Source organism: Perissodus microlepis, chromosome 5, assembly GCF_051167445.1.
Source record: "Perissodus microlepis isolate ML-2025 ecotype Zambia chromosome 5, ASM5116744v1, whole genome shotgun sequence".
NCBI lineage: Eukaryota > Metazoa > Chordata > Actinopteri > Cichliformes > Cichlidae > Perissodus > Perissodus microlepis.
This window is the reverse complement of record NC_140465.1, coordinates 37,223,701-37,241,304: the sequence shown is the minus strand read 5'-3', so window position 1 is coordinate 37,241,304 and position 17,604 is coordinate 37,223,701. Positions and strand designations below refer to the sequence as shown.

Below are 17,604 nucleotides of genomic sequence, written 5' to 3'. Positions count from 1 at the left end.
CTCAAGCCACCAAATTCACAATGAAGTTCTAGATGCACTAGCTCAGATGGCACGCTCCTTCATTATAAATGAGGTCAAGGAAAGCGAGACGTTTTCCCCGATGGCAGAACAGATCTGCTTCGTGCTGAGCTTCTATTATACAAGAGAACCTGCAGGCCGCCTCGATGCTGCAGGACTGACAGAAAAAACTATCTGAGCGATGTGACCAGGACTGCAAAAGTCATCTGGAGTGGAGAGCACTCCTCCATTCCTGCATTTAATGTCCATTGCAGTGCTCAGAGTCTTGATCTGGTTCTTGAGGACACAATTGAGTTGACCAAAGTGCTTCACAATCGGTTAAAAACACGAGAAAACAGTAGAGAAACAAATATAGATAAATGAGAAGACAATGAATTAACAATAAAAACATAAAACAGGCCTGATGGTACTCAAACTGACCTCGAATTAAAAGCCAAAGTAAAAAGTGAGTTTTAAGACGCGATTTAAAGCAGTTAAAGCAGTCGCACAAGCTGAATGCTTTTTATGTTGTTGCAGAGATTAGATGCATTAATGTGTGGCTCTCATGTTCACACCACGTGGCTTGACACGAGCACACAGAGCTTCAACAACTGAGAGAGATAAGGTAGCCTGCCGTCCTATACTTGATGGACGTGTCCTTGAGGAAGCTGCAGGAGAAAACAGCGGAGACAGTTGTCAAAACTAGAGAAATGAATCTTACTTTGAAGTCTTAAATACTGCTGAAATGTGGAGACAGATCCCATTCAGAAATACAAAGTAGGGCTGGGCCATATCATACCGTTCACGGTAATACCGGTATAATGTTGGGCAACGACAAGAAAATGAAATATGGCGACAGAATATGGGTAAAACGCGCATGCGCAGTGCCTTTGTTTTCATACGCACATGGCAAAAAAGGCACAGCGGCGACGGAGAACGAGAAGGTCGACAAGGTGCTTGCTTCAGCAAGCGCATACGCTAAATTGGATACGATACAGAGAAGATTAGCATGGCCCCTGCGCAAGGATGACACGCAAATTTGAGAATGACAAGAGCGAAAGCGGATTGTTGAATGAAACAGATGAACCTGAACTGGTTTGTAAAAATGCTGCAGCTTCACTGGTGTGGAACTGGTTTAGCTTTCGTCCGTCAGATACACAACAAAGCACTATTTTTGGTAGCGCATGCTAGCAGGCGTCGTTATTACCGTGTTGTTTGGAAAATACGGCACACTTAAAATCAATCCTTTGATTTTTCTGAAAGTCGACAGAGCCCCTTATAATCCCGTGAGCCTTCTGTATGAACTCTGGTTGTGTTTACTGACCTCGAAACGATTTTATGTGCACGGCGCTCGAAAATCTGTCAAATGTTTCAGTACGACTTTGCTGAGCTACGAAGCCGCACCGCTTGATGGATTGTGGGAGCATTACGGCTATCGTAGGCGGAGCCTCGCGGAGTGATACGTACTGTGCTTCAACATAATGTTACCGTGTTGTGTGTGTTTAACCTCTTTTTAAGTGTTGTGGATATTATACATGGTTATGCTGAGGATGTGTCGGCCAGTTTCCACTGGAAATGCCTTTTGGTTAAACTGTCAGACAGGAATTTGCATTTGCACTGTTAAATTTTTATATAACTTTAATGCACATAAAAAACAGCTGCTTGTTTAAGTGAAAATACATTGATGGGTTTTTTTGCACTAATAAAGTTGAGGAGTTGTAAAGTAATTTGTCTCGTGTCAATTATATCGTCAGTTATATCGTTATTGCAAATTTTCAAATGTATATCGTGATAAATATTTTTGGTCATATCGCCCTGCTCTAATACAAAGCAGTGCAGACATGGACACACTGTCATGTCCTCTGAGCAGGGACACTGTTGGTAGCAGCATGTTCTGTCCCGTGCTTGATAACATGCTCAGTGAGCTAAAGAGATGACTCTCTAAACCGAACTGTGATACGATGATGGGAATCCAAGCCTTAAACTCTTCAAGTGCTACAAACATCAGGTACACCAAAGGAAAAGAGTCTTAGAAAGGAAAAGCTCACTAAAATCATTGAATCTTCCAAAGCGATATTCCACGAGCTGTGAGTGCTTCCTGTGAACGCAGCTCTTCCACACTGAAACTGGTAAAGTCACACGTGAGATCATGATGAGGACAGACTCAGCAGTCGGGGTGTTTTAAGTCTGCAGACGGGTAAAGTCCTGGACTCGCTGCAAACCGCGACGATCGCAGGATACAGCTGAATAAACTGCAGACACTGAAGGTTTGAACAACAAAATATGAAGACCTTCATATGTGCCTTGGGTGGAGATTGCACCAAAGGCACACAAGCTACTAAGATAAGTGGTGCTAATGTATATGGGAAAAATGCTAATGCTACAAAGCTAAGGTGTTTGCATCACTAGAGGCTGTGCATCTCTTTCTAAGCCCGCGCAACACTGTTAACTCGGGAGTGGTAAGGAAACAATATGAAACAAGTGTTTCAGCAGGCTGTCGCACACGCCTCTGTTTTCGACCACATCATGCACGTGTCACTTAGCCCCACGTAGCTAGTGTGTGTGTCCTGGGAGGTCTTTTCATTTTGTCAGCTGAAGGTGTAGCAGCAGTTCAAATGGATTCAATCCAATTTTATATATACAGCGAAATCACAGCAAATCACAACAACAAGGTGCTTTATATTGTAAGGTAGACCCTACAGTAATACATACAGAGAAACACCCAGCAATCATGTGACCCCCTATGAACAAGCACTTTGGTGACAGTGGGAAGGAAAAACTCCCCTTTAACAGGAAGAAACGTGTTAATATTTTATTTATCCTTGGCTGGGAATTTGCTGTAAATATCTCAAAGAGCCAGGTCCTGCACATGTTCCTGATGATACGGAGAATGAGCTCACAGTGTTTGATCACCATAAGTTGAACATGTCCTCTCAGCACAGCAGTAATACACAGTATCTGTACTACATTTGTATAGTGTAAGCAAGGAACACTCATTATTTGATCTTTTCCACCTCTACATGCGCTCCAAATACTGCAGAGGTGTGTGGCGTAGGTGTATAAATAGCCCTGTATTTACTTGGGAGACATGCATGCATCCTGGCCACCCCACCCTAAAACTTCCTGTCTCCAACACCGCCTCCTGCCACATCTTAACGTGGTTAGACATCGCTTTCCAAAAGGCGGGGCTCCTGTTTGCAGCTGGATCACTTTTTGTTCTTCCAAAATTAAGTGAAAGTGCATTGAAGTCGTGCAGTTGCTTCATTTTATGTCTTACTGGTAACACAAAACTGTCAGTGTTACACATCACTGCACAGGTTTCACACAGGAGGTCCCACACTTCTATGTTAGGCGTAAATGCTTTGAAGCAGCTTCTCTTACCTTCTGCTTGGTATTATGGATCTGCATAAACTGTTTACTGCAAGGGGAGTGAAGTGGAAACCAGACTGTAGCAACGCCTCTGCTGAAGCAGAGAGAGCAGAGAGGACGACTGAGAAGGCAAACACAATCAGTGCCTCAGCGTAAACACAAGCCCCCAAAAGGGAAGCAGACCGCAAACATGACACGAGGTTAAATGTCAGCTGATATTTCAGGCGATGGAAGACATGAACATATGGCACGCAGTATGAAGGGGGGCAGGTGGGCATGAAAGCCTTACATCAAAAGCTGCATGAGATTCATTTTCAGTAAAAGCACAACCAGGAAGAGACACATAAGCATAAGAAGGCACAGAACATTTATAAATATGTGTTTTTATTAAGAAAACAAGATTAAAAACTGGCTCCTGTGATGGTCGCAGGGATCCTTGAACATGCAATAAATAAAGATATAGGAGACAGACTGACGTCTCACTAAGGAAACAGGGCTTTATTTGTGGAAACATGACAAACACAAGACTTATCTGCCAGCCTCCTCTCAGGGGGCAGGAACAGGCTGTAACAATCAGAGGTCTTATAGCACATCAGGCCCAGGTGGACCTCGGCCGCTAATTACACTCAGATCAGATCAGAAGTCGTTAAAGGACACACACACAGCCAGACACAAAAACCAACGGGTCTATTCACAGACAGGAGGGCAGGGCTGTTTATACACCAACAGCTGAGAACGAGAAACAGCTGAAATCAAGACAATTAGGACGGACGTGCAGGAAATCCGTGAACACGACGCCACAGAAACCATCTACGTAACAGAGACAAGACTCCAATGTGAGACAGAGACAGGAAGCTCCGGACAAAGACAGGCTGTGGAAGAGCCGATGTTCAAAGGCCCCGCCCCCTCATGATCACAGGTTCAACACGAAAATCTAAAATTAGCACCGCAGGTGGACCCAGGCACAGGTGTGGGGATGGAAAAGCTCTCGTAGTGCCTGCACAGACCTGCGTGGGGTTTCTGATGGGTTTGCAGCTATGACGTACATGCAGTGTAAATGTATACAGTGTGTATATATACAGTATGTGTATACACTGTGTGTAATGTCTATATGTTATATCAGGGAACAATGATTTATGACTTATTTGTGCAACCTTTCTGATTATAATATATATTTTTATGCTACTTTATTACTGTATTATTGAATCGAAACAGTCACCCTGTAAATGTAATAAATATACATCTGAAGTCACCTACAGCTGTGCAGAAACCTGGTAGGTGGAGCCTGATGGTGTTTGGTTAAACTCTCCTTCTTTCAAACATCAGTGATGTGGAGGTCAGTGTGCAGGCTCACACAACGAGCAGCAGCTTTGACCTGCAGCAACACACCAGCTAATGTCAGGTGCTGACCCCTCACACATCCACGCACGGTGTCTGTAACCTTTGACTTCTGCTATTATAGACCAGTTCAAACACGATGCTTAATATGACAGACGTGTGCAAACTCAGTGAGGATTATGATCCTGCCCTGAGCCCACGTGATGCTGTTTGTTTCAGCCAGTGTAGTGAAAACCAGCTGTGCATGCATCTGTGTGTCTGACAGGCAAACACACTCCTCCACACTACCACCAGCAGCATCTGTTGCTATGCTACCACAAGTCAGCCGAGGGTGTGCTGTGGGTTGAAGTCAGTGCAGAAATTACACCGCAGGTTACACCGATGGAACCGAATCCTCCTTCACTGCATTCATACGGTGCGAACAAAGGAAACGACAGCGCCGAGTGCTCTGCGCAGAAACACGAGCTGGAGAAAGCAGTCGCATCGATGTCAGGACGAGAGAGTCTGAATCTTTCCAGCAGCAGATTAGCTCAGTTATCAGGCTGATTCAGAGTAAATGATCTGCATTTGTCTCAGCGAGGTATCCGATGTAAGCTGACGGGAACGGCCGATAATCCGGCTTTGAGTCAAGTTTAGCAGCTTCCTGCAGGTTGGCCTCGTCTGCTGACGTGGCGAAAAAGACGGCAGCTGCAGTTTGTGCTTTTTAATACATCGAAGCATCCAACGGTGAACAGCGACACAAACTGACTCACAGAAAGGAGTTAACGGCGCACACAGGCCCCGCTGCCTCCGCCGGTGGAATTCAGCCTATTGTTGCATACCAATCCAATCAGCACGAGTTCGGCCCCATCCATCACACTCAGCACTATCAGTCTAGTCATTAGCGGTGCTGCTGAACCGTACGGCAGTTTCTGTTAACCCAAATGAGATGTCTGCAGTGCTGCCTCGCTTTTTCCTTCCCCGCCGGCTTTTTGAGCTATGCCTTCATTGCCTGCTGGAGTTGTTTTTCCTCAAACGAGGGGATGTGGAGAATTTACTGGCAGTGCCGCTCGGAGCTGAGAGGGACCTGGATGATGAGTTCACACTGATTACAGCTGATCTCATTCAGTTTTCTCTGTATCTGCCCTTTGTATATTTGAGCTGAGTTCGTCACTCAGACGGATCACCCTGCATTCCTTTACTCTTTTATTTAGATTTAATTAAACATTCATGTTCAACAGAGTCAAACACCCACTGGGCTTCCATCAAGCGGCAACAACATCAGCTGGAAATTAAAGTCTGAGCTGAAGTTCCTTAAAGAGCAATAATACCACCGAGGGTTTCCGACTCCAACGCAAAAGCCTCGACTCTCATCAAATACTGAGTCAGTACATTTAGTCAACAACTTATAAAGATCTGAAAAACTAACTTTGCTCCTCTGGGCAGTTTGCTAGCAGCCATTTAGAAAATAGCCTTTCTCTTAAACAAATATTAGGCCTTCACGGTTAGCCGTGCTTTCAGCTCGCGGTTTCCAAATTATACGTCTGGCTGCGTAGCCGGTGGGTTTTTTGGAGCAGACTCAGAAGAGACCAAACTTAGGAGTAAGAAAAACAAGTCGTTTATTATTAATCCAAAATCAAGGAAAAAATGAACAGGGGCAAAAACTACAACGGGTGAAAACTAGACTGTGATCACTATGACAAAAGAACACAATTCACAGCAGAAGCATGAGGGAAAAACATGAAACAATACCACAAAGTCAAAATGCCAGGTCACAGAGCTCCTGAAGTTATTACTAACAGCTTCAAGCTCTGCTCGTATCTGACACAATCACATAGCAGTTTCACTAACTCTGTTTGGAGCTAAATTATCTGAATTTCAGGAGCGTTGTTCTGGTTTTCATGCCCCGCCCTCCCTCCTGTATTGAATTCTTTCACTTCCTCTCTTCTCATTGGTACATGGGGATCTGCCAGTTCCTTCTCCAAACCGCAGCTTAGGTCATGTTCAAGTTATTCGCCTTTAACTACCAAAAAACGCTGTCAAACCTAAAATGAGTGAAATACTGGTAATGCTAACTGCTCCCAGGTTCAGCAATGTTAGCTAACACTTTAAACAGTTTACCTTCTGTTGGCCGCCCGTTTCTGCCTGTGTGTACTTTGAGCTGCTATAAGGAACAATTTCAAATCAGTCTCAGGTTTATGAAACTATTTAGACACAAACTGAGTCACAGGACGTTTTTCCTTCCCACTGTCGCCGACTACTTGATGTAAACGTAAAGCTTGAGCGACTGCTGTTGGTGCTGTACAAATTAAATTAAATTGCTATTTATTTCTTTAGAGTGACTTTTTCTCATTATCCAATCAAATGATTTATTCATTGACTTCGGCTTTTCCAGCTGTTACCTTTCAGCTTACACCTGTTCAGGTGTCCACGTGCCCGCTGCATACCTGCACAGATATGACCCGGGTTATCTACTCTGTGGGACTTCCAGGTAAAGATGCACGACTAATCCACACGGCCGGCGTCTGAGTGCACGAATCATTTTAATATTTCTTTTACAACAGGAAACACAAAAATCTGAAGCTGGAGGGGTGAAAACGAGCACAGAAAACATGATGGAAATCTTCACCGTGCAGGTGATCGGCCTGGTTTCTCATCACGCATCGGTGCATTAATGTGTGATAAATGCTTCCCAGAGCAGCTTTTTGTTTAAACATTCAAACACACATAAATAACGTTGGGTAAGATTCAGGGATGAAATGTAGGATTGTCAGACGGGTTTATGCAGAACTCAGCAAACAACCTTAAAATCACTGATTTGTCTCTCCTGTCGTCCACGCTTCCAGCTCATAAACGGAGCTGCAGAAACATTAAACCGGCCGCGCCGGGGCTAAAAAACACTGAGTCGGTTTGAAGTCGGAGACGATCCGTTAACTGCCACTCACGCCGAGCGGTTTCTGCATATTTTCTCTGCGGTGTGAAGTCTCAGAGTGATATTTATCCACTTACTGCCTTCACTCATCCTTCAGCTGAACACTAACCTTTTGCGTCTGAGTACACCTCATCAGCACTCTGCATGAGCGTTAGCCTTTCAGCACACAAGTGGATTCCCCAGGGCTCGCTGCCATTTAGAGTTTATACATTAGCTTCATTTTCTCGCTCTGCGCATAAAAAAATCACAACAATGAGCGATTTGTGGTTTCTGGGAAATCAACACATTTCGTGTCACCTGCTGTCGCAGCATCCAGTTCCTCTTTCTCTTCGTCTCTCCGGGGTGTCATTTCAACCCTCATAAAATCCAAACTTATTTATTTCTTCTCCTCCCAGTTTCCCAGTACCATAAAGCTTTCTGTCTTTTCTAAGTGCGCTGCCTCCTCCTCGTGCCAAAGACTGAAACCTGCTGATTTCTTCCGGCAGACGTTAACCGTCACTGTCGACGTTCCTGTTCATTTTCCAACGTTCCACATCGATTCCTCCTCCAGATGTTTCTCCTGCTGATGGAGGAGGCCTACAGTACTGTAAAGACACAACCTGTATTCACACACAGAAAATACATGCAATCAAACACAAAATCACACAAATATACTGCAGAGCCCCTGCAGGAGCTCAGTGTACAATAACAACACTGTGTTATAATGTCATACAGTGAATATGCATTAAAGCACAAACCCGTATTCATGAAAACACAATGTGTGTTATGTTATAATGAGGCGCAGACAGAGTTAGATAAGCTGTGCACAGTGGTTCGCTCTCCACTCAGAACCTACAGCTGATGGAAACGTTTGAATGCAGCGCGGCGTGCTGTCTTTCAGGTCAATGATCGTTCTTTTAATCCTGTCGTCAGATGTGTCTCACACACTCGGGTGAGGGGAGGAGCTAAACATGCACTGATGGCGTGCTGGGTGGAGACTCTGAGCCTGAGTAGTGGACACCAGAAGTGAAGGGACCAATCAAAGTGAAGGAGGAGTCCCGTTTACCTCGGTTAGCCTGTGGGACAGACAGGTGTGACAGATGACAAACCTCCTCACCCTGCAGCTACTGCTCTGAGCTGCTAGGTGCTTCCTAGGTGCCATGTTTCATGTCCAACCAGGAGAAGCCCACAGGGAAGACCCAGGTTGTCTCTGAGTGGAGAGAGGCAGGTCACACAGATGCATGACCAACCCCACAGTGTGCGGTCCCAGCAGGCTGCTAGTCACAGGCTGCCCTTCTCTCATCCTAGCTCTGTTGGAGGTTTCTTCCTGTTGAAAGGGAGATCGTTGGCTGACTGCTGGAGTTCTGAGTTCTTCATCTATAAATACTCAAAGTTCAGCTGGCACATGGTCCTAATTTGGAGTTTTTTCCTCCTTGAAGAGCTACAGGTGGCTGTAGCTCAGCTAGAGCAGGTCATCCAAGCAGCAGGTTGTGGATATGTGTGACTGTCAGATGGAAAGCACAGAAAAGCGTGTTTGTATGAACGGTGAATGTGGCATGTTGAGCTCCGAGTGTGCATGTAGCTCAAGAAAAACTAAACGTTGAGCAGAAGAGTTCATGACGTCTCTGATGGTTCAGACCCCCCCGTCTGAAACCACGCTTATACTTGCATGAATATCTTTTTCTTGGCAGTGCCGCTTCTTTTTGGTGCTACTAATGATCCACAGCGATGAACTGCAATGCGCACATCAGTGAGAGGACATCAGCCTTGTTAGCAGTCTTTGCACATCCAGCTCTGGTTGCAGTGGGAAAGCGTGCAGTTTTTAAGCTTCTTGATTTTATGTAGACAGAAAAAAAATCGACTGAAACTTTGATTCAAGTGTAGCGGGAGATCTGCTTTGTTGGCCGCGCTGCTCAGCACTAATTAAGATTCAGGAAACAGAATCGCTCACGGACACAGCTTTCCACAGCAAATCTGCAAAGGCATCTGGCCCTCAGGTCGGTGGATTTACTCACGAAGGCCACCCACATGCAGCCAGCAGGACTTTGCACAGGGAGTCAGCAAATTATCTTCAGAGCTACATTTAGAGGGGAGCAGTGCTGCTGCTCGGCCTCACAAACACAAACGGGGTTTTTTGTTTTCACCGTCTTCATGTCGTCTTGTCGTTAGTATGGAGGAGAGGCCGTTTCTCATGACTCTCCTGCGACCTTTTCAGCACGCCCGCTGACCTGGACAGGAAAACAGAGGAACGGGTGCAAGTGCAAAGTGACAAAATACAAAGGTGATGTCTACAGTGGAGCGTGAGCAGGAATCTTACAGCATGATGAATCACTAGTGATGGAGCTGCTCGCAGAAACAAACAGCTCTCTGCTGTTTCTCTGTTCCCTCTACTTCACTTATGTTTTTAGTATTTTCTTTTTCTTTCTTCATAAAAATAACTGGAAAACAAAAAACCTGTATATAAAAGATGGAGTGATGTCACCCATCGGTTTTGTTTGTTTGGTTTTTTCGAGCTAGGCGGGACCGAGGTCAAATGTGACTAAGGTATCAGCTTAAAGCCAGCTAGCATCACACAGAAACAGATACCAGCTAATCCAGTTAAAGTCCTTCACTCAGCAAAACATTGAGCTCACACCTCTTGGACGGTCTGTTAGTAGAGTAACCTGACAGCAGCCATATTATTTGTCACATGATGTCATTAAAAATGCTCCAAAAGGCTCCAACAGCACAAACAGGCGAAGCTAGTGTGGTGGATTTTTGTGTGATATGTATAACTATGTAACTATATACACTATATATCTATGTGCACTGAACATGTATATTTTAACTTTCATGTAGAGTCTTAAGTAGTGATGGGCAGATGAAGCTTCATGAAGCACTGAAGCTTTTCATCCAATTGGTTCCCCCCAGCACAAAGCTTCTTGGAGCTTCATTTGCTCTAGTAGGACACCTGCTGGACGTAAAAATATTATTTGGCATGAATTTGAAGAGTGTGGCCTTTTGCACACAGCCTGTAAATGTCAACAACAAAAGGAGTGTGTAAAACATGTATATTGTAGTGATGCAGTATACTGTGTATATTTATACTGGCAGTATGGAAAATGATTATTTGGAAATGCTTAAAATGGAAATGATCATTTACTGTGAAGTGAGGTGTGGTTGGGGTGTGGACAGTAGTTGTGCTTTTGTAACGTTGAGGTATGGACAGCTACACACTGAGGCCTCAGTCCTGCTTGTTCACATTTTATTCTGTAAAAACTAAATTTTCACTGCTTTTATGACCTTTTAGTGGGGAGAACATAGCTAGGATTTAATGATTTAACAGATCTTTTACATCCTTTGTCCTCCACAATGCTAAATGGCTGGGAGTCCTCAGTCACCATGCTAACCAGGTCTTCATCTATTTGAGATTGTTCTCCTGAGGAAAGACAATAAAGACAAAGCACAAATATAAATATCACACATGTAACTTATTACAGTTGTATAATATTGTTATATCATCTAGTAACATTACGGCATGCTATATTATCATGGCATTTGATGGCTCACCTGGTCTTGCTCCACAATCGGTGTTCCCCTTATTCTCATGCAGAGCTCTGTAGTGCCTAAGCATGGATGAGGTGTTGTTGTTATATCCCAGCTCCCTGGCACATCGCAAACACTTCACCTTGTACAAAAGTAAAGCTGCTTAACATAAATTGTATTGCACCATCAGTATTATGAAAATACATCTTCTGTAGAAATTTACATACCTTGTTGGGAGGAATAAAATCACAATGTTCCCACACAGGGGAGGACATCCTCCTCTTCTTAGCTGGCTCCATTCTCTCCTGACTTTCTCTCCTCACGCTCATAAACCTCCAAACTGTCTCCAAACTCTCACTAACCGCAACTCTCCATCAAACACCCACATTTTGAATGAAGTCTGAGGGGTTTATATCGCTGTCATAGCTCGCGGCAAAGTTCGAACCGCTTCATGAACCAGTCACGTGGTACAGCCGGGCAGCGAGGCTTCGGACGTCATCATTTTCAGCTCCTCCCATAAATGAAGCAAGCCTCGATACGCGCATCGCGGAAACGCCCCCTCCATTACTCGACACAAGCTTCGAAGCCTCGATACAGAACGTCACATCACTAGTCTTAAGCGCATTTTGCTTCACCGAGGTTTATTAAGGTTTTACAGTAACAGGGCAGTTAATGCTGTTGAGAGTTCGCCTGAATAACTCACTCTCCAGCTGCGGTAACTAAGCTTCCCTAATACACACTCAACGTCTTTCATGCAGCACAACCAAAACAGTAACATTGTAACAGAGATCCTGACACATACGATATAATCACACACACACACACACACACACACACACACACACACACACACACACACACACAGAGATCCTGACACATACGATATAATCACACACACACACACACACACACACACACACACACACAGTTTGAACCCACACTGAAGTGTTTTTATATATGAGAAAGCATGTAACCTATGTAGTTATAAGATTATATGTTATAAGATTGTGCCACTTGCTGTATAAGATTTAATAATTAGGATTAATGTGTGATGTTTGACCGTGTCATGACCTATTGTGATAAGCCGGAGCAAGGGGTGGTCAGAGTCCTGACTGGCCTTTGGCCAAGACCTTGGCCGCTACCTGACCCCTGCAGCTGTGTTTGGATGGGTGGGAAAGTTACCCAGCAGCAGGGGGCGGGGATACTGGTACTTATATATTAGGGGACCAGAGGACACCCCCAGCTTTTTTTTCCTCCTCTGCTGTTGCTCTGTGTTGCTCTGCTGTCTGTGCTTAAGGCTGTACACCCCGGGGTTTTGCTTTGCTTACTTTCTGCTATGTAATTCTCTTGCTAAATGTCTGTATGTATTTTTCCTGCTGTTCATATGATTCAGTGTATTAAACTCTTTTCCACAGCATCTTTTTGAGTGTCTTGATTTTAATTGGATCGAAAGAGGTTGGATCTCCACATCGTTGGTGGGAGAAGGTTATCGGGATGGCTTCAAAATTTGCGACCACACTAGCAGGCGGCTAGCAGCTACAGCCGCCTGCACCACCATCCAGTGTCCCTGTTAGGTCAATGTTCGTGCACCAAAAGCAGACATCAGAACCAAACAAACTGAGATAAACTGCACACCTGCACCTTACCTTATTCCAGAGGTTCCCAAAGTGGGGGAGCATCCCCTAAGGGGGGCACAGAGACGCGGTATGAATTTAAAAAAAAAAAAAAAAAAGAAGAACGCTTGGACACTGCTAGCATCATGGACAGGTTTTTTTGACAGGGCTCCCACACAAACACAAAGCAGGAGATGAAGCATCGCCAGATGTTTCCAAACCAACTTCCTTCCAAGCCAAAGAAAATATGGTGAAGCAAATCGTTCCTTTGGTTTCACCTGCACAAGTGCCGAAGTAGGTCTCCCCTGCAGAATTGCTTTTCCCTGCGTCGGGAGCAGCGCTGGGCTCTCCAAATCACGGACAAACAGTATCCCACAGCCGTTTATGTTTTTGAACCCATTTTGTCTCATTGTAGAAATTCCTCTCATGTAAACAACAACGTGGCGCACAGCGTGACGTGAAAAAAGGCACATACCTTTGGCGTTGCGTGACGAACTCCGTATTCTTCATCCACACGTAAACGCAAAAACTGAGTTTTCGAAAATCTCCAACCTGACAGGAGTTTTAAAAATCTCAGTTTTCAGTGATTTGAAACGCCGTTTACGTGTGGACGAAAGGTCCAAACTCATAGAAACAGCTGCGTTTTCAAAAATACCCGTGTAGGTGTGGACGCAGCGTAAAAGAGTTAGTGGGCTGAAGATTCCTTTGTAAAACAAAGGGGGGCCTAGCAAAAAAGTTTGGGAACCACTGCCTTATCCAGTCCTAAGGTAACCCCGCCCTAAACCCTTCCTGGTCCTTTATAAATCTAACGGCAGTAAGACCTGAAACTCAAACCATAAACTCACGAGCATTTCTCATAGGCTTCTTCTGACAACCAGAGCAGTCGCCCCCTGCAGGACCTTAAAAACAACACAGGATTTTTTCTGGCTTCACTTTTCATACCACACTTATCTGTGTCATGCAGTCTGTGGGCGCTAACAGACTTTAGACAAACACTCACAGAGAACGAGGCCCAGCAGTCCAAACGGATAATATCCCCCCTCCATCTGTTTGCTGGAGGTGTTTGGAGGGAAATCAACGTTAACTTTATAACACAGAAACTGCTTTTCTCAGATCTCAGCTTGCTTTAACAGAAACCTTTCCAAACACAAGCCCTGGATTGTGTGACATTTTCTTCTAAAACCAATAAGAAGCCTCGTAGCTGTTATTTTCTGCTGCTTTCCTCTGTTCCTGAGACGTTTCTGAGAATGAATCCTGTGAGACATCAGCTGAATCTTTGGTTTTATTTTGTTTTAAACAAACACTCCTGAACTCAAACATAAGATTCAGATATAAAAAAGCTGTGACAAGTGCACGCAAGATAAAAAAGAAATAAAGCTTAAACACAAGAAAAAAGAACTCTAATGGTCCACACTGTTTCTCTCCTGTTTAATAGCTTGACTGAAACATTGGCTTGAGCACAATGTAAAACATATTTAAGCAAACCTTACAGACCTGATTCTTTCTGCAGAAACAAAAGAGACAGAGCTGGCCCTTCGTGCGTGGCCTACAGACACATCATGCTGACCGAGCTGGGTTGTCACAGTGGTTCTGAGACCTGTTCAGGTCAGAGTGCAGCTGCAGATGATGATCTCTGCAACGTACCAATAGCGGGTGGCGGTGCATCGTGGACCGCTGGAGGAGCTGCAGACGCAGGCTCTGGCGATGCTGGTCGCTCGGCATGGATCCTCCTGTCTGCCGCCACCGTTCTTCCGAGGCCCGACAGTGATGTTGCGTTGGATGGGGTCCGAGGATGATCCACAGGTGTTCCTGGAGATGTTACAGGTGACAATGGAGGAGTGCTGTTGGCTTTGCAGATGGTACCGATTGGTACGATGCCAAGGAAACCTTATTCTTCTTTTTATTCTAAGAGTGCATCGATGACTCAGCCAGGAGGTCACAGCAGAACAACATTAACAGAACTGCAGTGTTCAGAGGTCAGAGGTCGTGAATCAACGTTAAGAAAGAGACAGGGGAGCGTTCCAAGGAGAAACCACTGCTGACCAACAAGAACACAAAGGCTCTCTGTCTTTCTCTATTTCTGATTGAAGTTATCTGCAGCTTTAGCTCACAGACACACTGTGAGACAAACTCACACCAGCAGTTTGTGTGGTTGTTGAGCTCAACGCACCAAAACATGAACAGATTCAACAGAGCCGTGCAGTAAAGGAAGGCTCGAAGCCTGCTGACAGGGTCAGGGTGATGTGAGGATGCAGGCTGCTTTGACGGCATCATGCAGTCTGCAGACTCCACGTCAGGCTTCACAGGACTTCGTGATGTTTTTAGACCTGCTTCAGATATGAAACATCTCCAAGCACCTCCATAGACATCAATGACCCAGCTCCCCCTGACAAATATGGCAACCCCACTGACGCCTCCTTCAACAGCAGCGGCTGATTGGACACAAACATGTGTGTATCTATGTGTGTGTGTAGATGTGTGAGTAGACATGTGTACATGTGTGTGTGTGTGTAGATGTGTGACCATGCACAGAGCTGAGGCAGTCAGAGGTGAAGCTGAGCTCGATCAGCAGCATCTTCCAAAGCGTCGCCATCACAAACCTCCTCTGTGAGTTTTCCTGAACAGCTCATGAATCCACATCACTTCCTCCCCCGTCACTGTAATCACTGTTCACCAGCAAAACACAATCTCCTCTTAAGCTCTCCCTCTCCTCACATGCGGCTGCAGAAACGCTGCGACTGCCTCTGGCCTCCTTTTCTTCCTTTCCAGCGTGGTGGCGATTCAGACCTGAGAGCTTTTCATTCATGTCATTGTGCTCATTTTCAGCCGTGCTTCACAACAGCGTGAGCTTAATGTCTGCGAGGGAAGATAAAAAGCAGAAGAGCATCAGCTAAATGTCTGAAATGTAAATTTGAGCGTCACAAGAGACCGGGAGGAAAAAAGGAGCAGAAAGGCTGCTTAAATGTCCAAAGAATGACTATCAGCAGGCAGAGCCACACTCCGTGTTGTGTTATTTAATTTGGTGTAATAAAGGTAAGATAATAAAGGTGACTCACCTCGGTTAGTTGAGTCGTCAGACCGAGACCATAAAAGCATTAATTCATGCTTTACGGGCGCTGCCAGGAGAGAACGTGAACATTCAATAATGTGTGCTTTATATGCTTAAAGAGCAAACTCTGGGCTGCATTACAAAACACATTAGCGCCTGCAAATTGGATGTAACTGCTCAGAAGAGTCTTCAGCTGCTTGAGTTGGCAGGAACCTCTCCCAGCTGATTCATCGGGCCAACCCAGGAACAGCTGTGTGGCTGGGACGAGGAGCTCGAGTAGGTTTATTATCGGAGGTTGTGTGTGTTTAAGATTCTATAACAGAGCTTCATGTTCTACTCGAAAGAAACAGAGGCACAGATTCAGTTTATCCTGAACCACGAGATTCTTACCCACCTCAGCAGAACATGACTTTAGGTCGACACTGCTGTGCAGACACGCTGGCTTTACCCGCAGCTTTTAAGATGAGGGAGCGAAGCAAAAGGTCAAACCTGCAGAATATACGTATGTACAAAAATGGAAACTGTGATGCATTGAACAACCAGTTTTTTTATTACCCAGCTATTTGTTTATTTTTATTTGAAGTGGTAGACTTCCGCAGGCACAAGCATCCTCCACTGCAACCACTGAACATCCAAGGTATGGACATTGAGGCTGTGGACAGCTACAGGTACCTTGGTGTTCATCTGAACAACAGACTGGACTGGACTCATAACTCAGACGCCCTCTACAGGAAAGGGCAGAGCAGGCTGTACCTGCTGCGGAGACTCAGGTCGTTTGGAGTGGAGGGCCCACTCCTGAAGACCTTCTATGACTCTGTGGTGGCCTCAGCCATCTTCTATGGTGTGGTCTGCTGGGGCGGCAGCATCTCTGCTGGGGACAGGAAGAGACTGAACAGGCTGATCCGAAGGGCCAGCTCTGTTCTAGGATGCCCTCTGGACCCAGTGGAGGTGGTGAGTGACAGGAGAATGGTGGCTAAGCTGTCATCACTGTTGGACAACATCTCCCACCCCATGCAGGAGACTCTGACAGCACTGAGCAGCTCCTTCAGTGGGAGACTGCGGCACCCACGGTGTGGGACGGAGAGATTTCGCAGGTCTTTCCTCCCCACTGCTGTCAGACTCCACAACAAAGACTTTAACTGATCAAACACACAAACCCACACATGTGCAATAAGACTGCTATATGTGCAATTCTTCTTCTGACGAAGTTGTATTATTGTATTTTCCTACTCAGTTGTATATAGCATTTGTATTTCTATTTTATTCTATTGTATATATTATTATATTCTATTGTATATATTATTATATTCTATTTTATTCTATTGTATATAGTATTATATTCTATTTTATTCTATTGTATATAGTATTTTATTTTTATTTGTATTTTATTGCATTCCAGTGTTTTCTAATTTCTGCTACATAACTTTGCACTTTTGCTGTAACAAAACAAATTTCCCACCTGTGGGACTAATAAAGGTCATCTTATCTTATCTTATCTTATCTTATCTTATCTTATCTTATCTTATCTTATCTTATCAAGGCAGGTTATTATATAACTATCTTATTGCAGGGATTGTATAAAAGCTGCTGCTCATTGGATAACGCTCAAAACCTCCTGCAGCTAATTGCAACAGACCATCCAAGAAGCCTGAGCTGCAGTTATGATGAGTGAAATTCTGGGATTCTAGGATTTTCTTTGGATATTACTGAGCAATAATTAGCAGGTATCCAAGTCTGTGTGAGGCTCCCATAAAGTCTGTGGATTCATTTTGGTAATCAAGCTAGGTAGAGGAACGCTGGTTTGAGGGCGGAGTCAAGGAGGC

The 17,604-nt window shown here is 44.7% G+C and overlaps 2 pseudogenes; both read left to right on the top strand.

Annotated features, from left to right (window-relative positions):
- LOC146387816 (uncharacterized) overlaps positions 1 to 15,168 on the top strand; it is a 60,746-nt pseudogene extending 45,578 nt beyond the window's left edge.
- On the top strand, positions 951 to 1,067 carry LOC146387817 (U6 spliceosomal RNA; annotated as a pseudogene).
- Positions 15,169 to 17,604: the final 2,436 nt, after the last annotated feature.